The following is a 7,281-nucleotide window of genomic DNA, read 5'->3' as shown; positions in this document are numbered from 1 at the left end:
CTTTTATAGTCTTCGGCTGCTATTCTTCATAAGGAAATCCAAGAGATTTCTCAATCAAGGATTTGAATTGATTCCTTGATTGAGGGAGTTTGCACCTTATGGTATGTCCATATCAGATATGTCCATACTTGGTGTGATCACTACAATATTTTTGGCCTAAATCCACACTAAATCTGGATAACACTTGTAAAGTGTTGCCTAAACTAGTTTTAGGCACGCTTTTAAACTGTAGCCTTAAAGTTTAGTTTTAAGCCACTTTTTTTGACAACGTTTATAAAGCGTGCTCTTTAATGCTATAGGCTACACTTTATAAGTGTTGTCATATCATTATATAATTAGAAATGCCTTTTATGAATTTGGTTACACTTTTAGAATGTAGCTATTTTTATTATTTTAAAACAATATTTTATAAGTGTTGTCTTATAACTTTTATAAAATTTACATCAAAATATGATATTTCCTCCAATATTTTTAACGCTAAAATATTATATTCCCTTCAACATATTTTATTCTCACCAATTTCTAATTACCTAAAAAAAATCATAAAACAAAATAACATAGCTAGGCTACCCTAAAGCGAATATTTCTTTCAATTTCCCCCAACCTAAAGAACTGCGGCACAACTAGGGTTCACAATATTTCTTTCAATTTCACATATTTCCAATTTCTTTTTCACCATTTCACAACCTGAAGAACTCCGACAGACTTTTTTCGACGGTAAAGCGGCTATTACACCAATGTTCTGTGAAGAATGTTCTGTAAATGGGTTTTGTACTTTTTTTCCCTTCAATTTATGTTGTTTTAAGTATTTCATCTTGTCTATAAATACATGCTTGCTTTACCATATGATTAGGGTTGTAAAATTTTTTGTAGCAGATATAGTTATAGTCATAACAGTTGGTGGCTAGTGGCAATAGTGTAAGTCTCTAATCGTAAGCTGTAAAGGTTTTCAGAATTTTTTCACAACTAGAAGGTTAAGTTGATTATTGGTATTTTTTGTGCTTCTTACTTTACTCTTACATGATGAATATATGTAGTGTTGCATCCGAGAAGTACAAACACACCCTCCATTTCAATTTATGTGACCTGTTTTTGAGTTTGCTTCAAAGAATGCTCATTTTTAAATTATGTCAGCATATTGGGGGTATCATGCTATTTGGACTTCCTTCATTTAATTGGAAGCATATTTAGCTTGATGAATGATTTAGAGATGGATAGTAGAACACATTAAATGTGATTGCAACCTTCCATTGATGTCCAACCAGGGCAGACCTTATTTATGAACGAAAACTTAAGAAAAAATTATTTGGGTTTGTTTAAAGGTGCTTAAATTTACATCTTGAGCAGACGTGCTTTAGTACGACAACCTAATTGGTAAATATAGGATGTCGTTACATTTCTTACTGTGGAGAATCAAAACTATACGTCTGTATCTGTTTGTTGTTTCTCTGGAATAGACTATAAGTTGGGGCTGACCTGATAGGCTTTCGTTCTTCAAAATCATCGTAGAGGATTAGTAGATATTTCTTTTTTCCATGTTTCTCATAAATGATGACTTGGTGAAGTTACAACAATATATCTAGTATAGTCTCATAAAGTGGGGTCTGGGGAGGGTAGACTTTACACAGACCTTACCCTACCTTAGAGTTAGAGAGAGGTTGTTTCAGATAGACCCTCGGCTGAAGTAAAAATCCAAAGCAGTCCCAAAAGGAGTAATGGAAGTACAAGTAACAACAGATAATAATGAAAATAACTGATCGAAACAAAATATAAAATACAACAAAACAATACGATAATCGTTGTACAAAAAATAATAGGCTGTAAAAAAATGCATATACTTCGGTGTTTTAACTACCATTAGTCCAAAAGGTATCTCATCTTTATTTTTCATGATGTGCATATTGTTTGGTAGAATTTTTACATCCATGAAAATCATGAGTTAGTCGTTCACCTTCACTTATTTTCACGAGTTTGCAATAAGTTGGTATGATTTCCTCGTGAACACCCTTCTTGCTTGATTTTCAAATAGCGAAAGCATTATCATGAACTACTAATCTTAATTACGCTATTAATTTCATGATGTTGTTCATGGATTCAGCAATATTTGGCCTTATTTCTTATAAGCACACTGTTACTTAAATTGCCAAAAAAGTATTCTGACGGGTAATAACATGAATGTGGATAAATAACATCGTCTCATAATGGAATTGAGTTGTTTGTAAATTATTAATTACGTCTCAAGATTTAAATGAAATTTTAGATGTTTTCTTCAGTTTAAAAGAAAAAAAAGAACATATGTTTATAACGTCGCTTGCTGAATTTACTACGTATTAATTATTTGTGACTTGTAAACATGCTGAGAATCATAACAAATTTTTCTTAGTTATATCAGAGATATTCTTCCTTAGGGGTCTCCATCAACATGTCACGAAGCTCCAGTCTGAACTAAGGGGACAGTTGGAGTTTTGAGGGAAACATCATGAAGTCTGATCAGGTTTGTCCAGATTTATCTGGTAGTAATAACTAATAACTTTCATAATAACGTTAATTGTTTGTAAAGCTACACCTGACAACTGTGATCAAAATTTAGCATTACAATACATCTTACAAGTGATGATTAGTTACTCCGCAGGTACTTATTTCACATCGCATTCATGGATCTCTCCAGTTATACCTCTATTTATTATCTATTGAAAGGAAAAAAAATGTAGAGCTATCTTAGAACAGTGTTTTATGACTGTGTATCGTCTCTCCTTGGTATGGGTGTTACTGACTTCTTATGAGGACCACGGTCTTCTTGGACTTGGATGTTGTATGTGGGTGAGCGAGGTCTCAGCATTTGTCTCCTTATTTGGTGAAATGGTTCCATTTCTCAAACGTGGGCATAGTGTTCTGTTCTCATCACTCTTATTATTTGTTTGTCATGTCATTGTCATATCAAGGAGTGGAAAAGAAAAGAGATCACATTCATCTTCAACTGTTGTTTCTGGTCACTCACATTAACTGGTTCACTAACATCTTTTTAGGGCTAAGGACTTTCGGAACAAATTGCTTCACATATTATGGTACTCTGGTACAATCTCTTTTTGCTTAATTTTCTGTGTTTTTTACTTCTGGTTAACGATCAGATGGCCGGAACAACTGTACTTGGCATATTTTACTTTAGGATGAGTGAGCAAAGAGTATAATGTAAGTGGGGTGCTTATAGTTCAGTTGTATTTCTGTATCATTAGTGGAACTTTCTTATGGCTGATCGTGACATGAGGCCAAAAATGGTCATCTTTCATGAGCAAAATAGTTGGCTATTTTGCTTTATTCTTCAAGGTTTATCTGTTATATTCTTGACTTTCTATTCATTTATGCCATTTAAGTGATTGGTCCTAGTTTGTTCCTTCTTTCTTTCCAAAAGGTTATTTTTTACCAGCATACAACATAGTTGGTTGTCGCCAGCTGTTGCTTCATTCTTCAAGTAGGCTACAATTTTGTTCAATTACAGCTGAAATGTCACACATGAGTTCCTTTGTTAGATCATTATAACTTGAGCTCCTCTAGGGTTTATTCTCAATTGCTATTGTACGGGAGTAAAGATTGAAGCATACCGTTAAGATTTTGCCAGAAATTAGTGCGGAATTGGGTTTTCATCAGAAATTAGATTGAGGTAAGCTCTGACTAATAGAAGTACATGGAACAATAGAGAAAACAAATAGCAAATAGGTTACAGAATGAAAAATATAACAAAATAATAGAATAATCGAGGTACAGTAAAAACAAAAGTAAAAATAAAAAACAACAACAACAACAACAAACTCAGTATATTTCCACATAGTGGGGTCTGGGGAGGGTAGAGTGTATGCAGTCCATACCACTACCTCAAAAGAGGTAGAGAGGCTGTTTCCAATAGAACCCCGGCTTAAGATAAGAGGCAGTATACCGAAGCATGCAAGGCATAGAACAGGATAAAATAACACAGGTACGACATCCACAAAAAAAAAAAATTGCAATGTCAAACCAAGGACACCAAAATCCACCTAATTACTGACTACGACTCATACACACCCTTATCCCTCTATCCTAATGCTTTTCCACCATACCTTTCTATGCAGGGTCATGTCCTCGGTCAACTACAACAGCTCTATGTCACGTCTAATCACTTTTCTCCAGTATTTCTTTAGTCTACCCCTGCCCCGCTTGAAACCATCCATGGCCAAACTCTCACACCTACAAACTGGGGCATTCGTTCCCCTTCTCATCACATGACCAAACCATCTCAACCTCACTTTCCGCATTTTATCCTCCATTGACACCACTCCCTCCTTCTTTCAAATAATTTCATTCCTAACCCTGTCAGCCCTCGTGAATCCACACATCTAGTGCAACATCCTCATTTCCGCCACCTTTAACTTTTGGATATGAGAATTCTTAACCGGCCAACACTCCGCTCCATACAACATAGCAGACCGGACTGCAACTCTGTAGAATTTGCCTTTCAGCTAAATTCTAAAGAATGGTCCTACTCAATGTACCTTCTTTGTCAAAGATATTAGGTTCCTCACATGAAAGGAATTATGCAATGTAACTTGGTTTTGCCTCTACCATTTTGTTGTATTCTTTCTTTCTTTATGAGGTTTGTTCATCATAAAACTGAGTTGCAGATGGAAACTTGTAGAGATTGATGTTGATTTGCTGAAGCTGAGCTCTGAAATGAAGCTTGTTATGTCACTAATAAATCCTGCAAGTACCTATATGGTATCATTCAAACCAATACCTATATGAATGTCTCTGTTACTTTGTTATTTTGAACCACGATTAAATTGCTCAATTATTTTTTCCTTGCTTCAGGATCTGAATATTGGTATTACTCTGTGGTTGGATGCTGGTGGTGACGGTTGTTTGCAAGATGAAACAGGCAGCGATGATACTTTTGACCATGCCAAGTAGAAATCTCCGGCTCGGATTCTCCTAGTTGGTGCTGGAGCAGATGAACAATGTGCTGGATATGGTCGACATAAGACAAAATATAGAAACGGAAGGTGAAGTCTTCCTGTGTATGAAATTTTCCCATCATCCGCCGTCTAAAATATAAAACTGTATAGAGTGTGGCGTTTATTGATAATGTGCCAACATTTTTTTTATGTTTAATACATTCCCATTGACTCATTTTTATGATATCCACTCCTCAAAAGTACTTGGAGCAACTAGCACTGGGATGCATTCACCTCAAGGTGAGTCTGACATGGCACCTCCAACTTCTGCCCTATTATCTGGTGCTCCTGCTATTTCATGTACTAGCTTGATTTATTTTTATATCGACAATATTTTGCTAACTGTACTTTTTTCTACTTTGGATCAACTGTGGAATGTTCTTACCAAAATGTATGGTTTCATTTTTCTATGTCACTAGATTGACTGTTCACATTCTATTATAGTTGTTTACTTGGTAAAATAACTCACAATATAATTGTTCTTGCTTGAACTGAGATATCCTCCTATAATAGCAGAGTGAACTGAACCGAGATATCCTCCTATTTATTAACCAGGTCGGTTGTCTTTATTAGTTTTCTGCAGTGAACTGAGATATCCTCCTATAATACACTGAACTGAGATATCCACCCTTGTATTTATTCTGCAATCTATACTGTCGTGCAGCCCCGAGAGAGTAAGCATTTTGTTGAGTACACTACTGGTAGTAGTCCTGAAATTCCTGAAAAAACCATTCCTAACTTGTTTATTCTTCTGTTTTCCATTATTACTCAATGTATACACTACTAGTAGTAGTCCTGAAATTCTTGAAAACCCATTCCTAACTTGTTCATTCTTCTATTTTCCATTATTACTCAATGTATACACTACTAGAAGTAGTCCTGAAATTCCTTGGTCTGCAACACAACAACAAATTCCAGAATAGGAACTGCAGATTTCCTTGTCCATTAAATAACAGATTCCTTCACCTGATGCAAGTAATGCACAAGCTATAAGAGGAAAAATTCTTTCAAATTCTTTCAACTCAACTCATGCTTCGGTTCATGTAAAGGTACTTTATCTTACAAATTCACAAGAAACTTAAATCCTGAACTTTTAACTTGTTTGAATAAATTAAAAGAAACTTTGGATTCACATACTTCCTCATTCAAGATTGAAAAATTATTTGTATATTTATTGAGCATAATTTTACTTCTAATTGTTTGTTTCATTTTAAATGTGTAGGAACAATGCTGGGGATCAAATTTGAATGGTGGGTGTCACAACTCAACTTGATCTAGATTGAAGTGAATGATGAAGAATTTTTAAAATATTTTGATATACGTTTATATATATTTGTTTTTGTGTGGAACTTGGTACAAATTCTTATTATATATATAAATATGTATGTTTATGTAATGTGCTTAGTGATGTATATCTTCCGATCAAAATAATTATTTTTAACTAGAAATTACGTACCAACATTTTATATGTCTAATGCCATTTCTGTAAAATATGGCTTGAACTATCAAATTTTAGGCAATATTGCTACACTTCAAAAGTGTGGCTTTTTAATTAAATTGAGGCTAAAACAGGCTTACACTTTACAAGTGATGTCATAAAGGATGTATAAAAGGCTATGATTTTAAAGTGAAGGCCACTTTTTTAAGTGTTAAAGAGGTGCTATAAAAGGCTACGCTTGTGAACCGTGTCCAATAGTAAAACAAAGGTAATATTTTTTTAAGTGTTGTTGTAAAGGTGATACAAAAGGCTACGCTTGTGAAGTGTGCCCAATAGTAAAACATAGACAACACTTGTAAGTGTAGCTTTATCAAATAAAAGTATTGTTAATGACAAGCTGCAAAGCATGGCTTTTATATCTTAATGGTCATGTTTTTTAAATGTAGCTGATATGGTAATACTTGAAAAGCGTGGCATTTAATCAAAGGTTATGCCTTTTTAGGCCACCCCTAAAAAGTGTTGCCTAAAGTCCAAAAGCGTAGCCTTTGATCAAAGGCCACACTTTTTCCTATTTTAGGCCACACTTTACAAGAGTGGAAATAGGACTAAAATATTGTAGTGGATTTTCCTTTCTTACATCTATACATGTCCATATCAGATATGTCTATGTAAGGAGTGAGAACTTCCTTCTCCTTTAATCTTGCCGTGAGGTGCGTCCAATTGCCTTATCTATTCGGATCTTCAATTGATATGATTTTTATTGCCTTGTCAAGCGATATCCTACTTTTGATGTGGCTCTATATTTAGCATGCTATTTGAGAGAATATTCTTTGCCTTGTGTAAGATATCCTTCCATGATTT

At 34.5% G+C, this 7,281-nt stretch overlaps 1 long non-coding RNA gene across 4 annotated transcripts; it reads left to right on the top strand.

The window, feature by feature from the left end:
* The first annotated feature begins 523 nt into the window (after positions 1-523).
* On the top strand, positions 524-6,375 carry LOC107843505. Of its 4 annotated transcripts, none has more exons than XR_001666413.2 (4): positions 524-717; positions 2,393-4,746; positions 4,840-6,031; positions 6,205-6,375. It is a non-coding gene; the product is annotated as an uncharacterized LOC107843505 (long non-coding RNA). The 4 variants fall into 4 exon arrangements; XR_001666412.2 differs by having other exon boundaries at positions 2,384-4,746; XR_007055958.1 differs by having other exon boundaries at positions 527-2,494; positions 3,027-4,746.
* Positions 6,376-7,281: the final 906 nt, after the last annotated feature.

This window comes from Capsicum annuum, chromosome 5, assembly GCF_002878395.1.
Source record: "Capsicum annuum cultivar UCD-10X-F1 chromosome 5, UCD10Xv1.1, whole genome shotgun sequence".
NCBI lineage: Eukaryota > Viridiplantae > Streptophyta > Magnoliopsida > Solanales > Solanaceae > Capsicum > Capsicum annuum.
The sequence above is the reverse complement of the archived record's forward strand: the minus strand, read 5'-3'. Positions and strand labels throughout refer to the sequence as shown.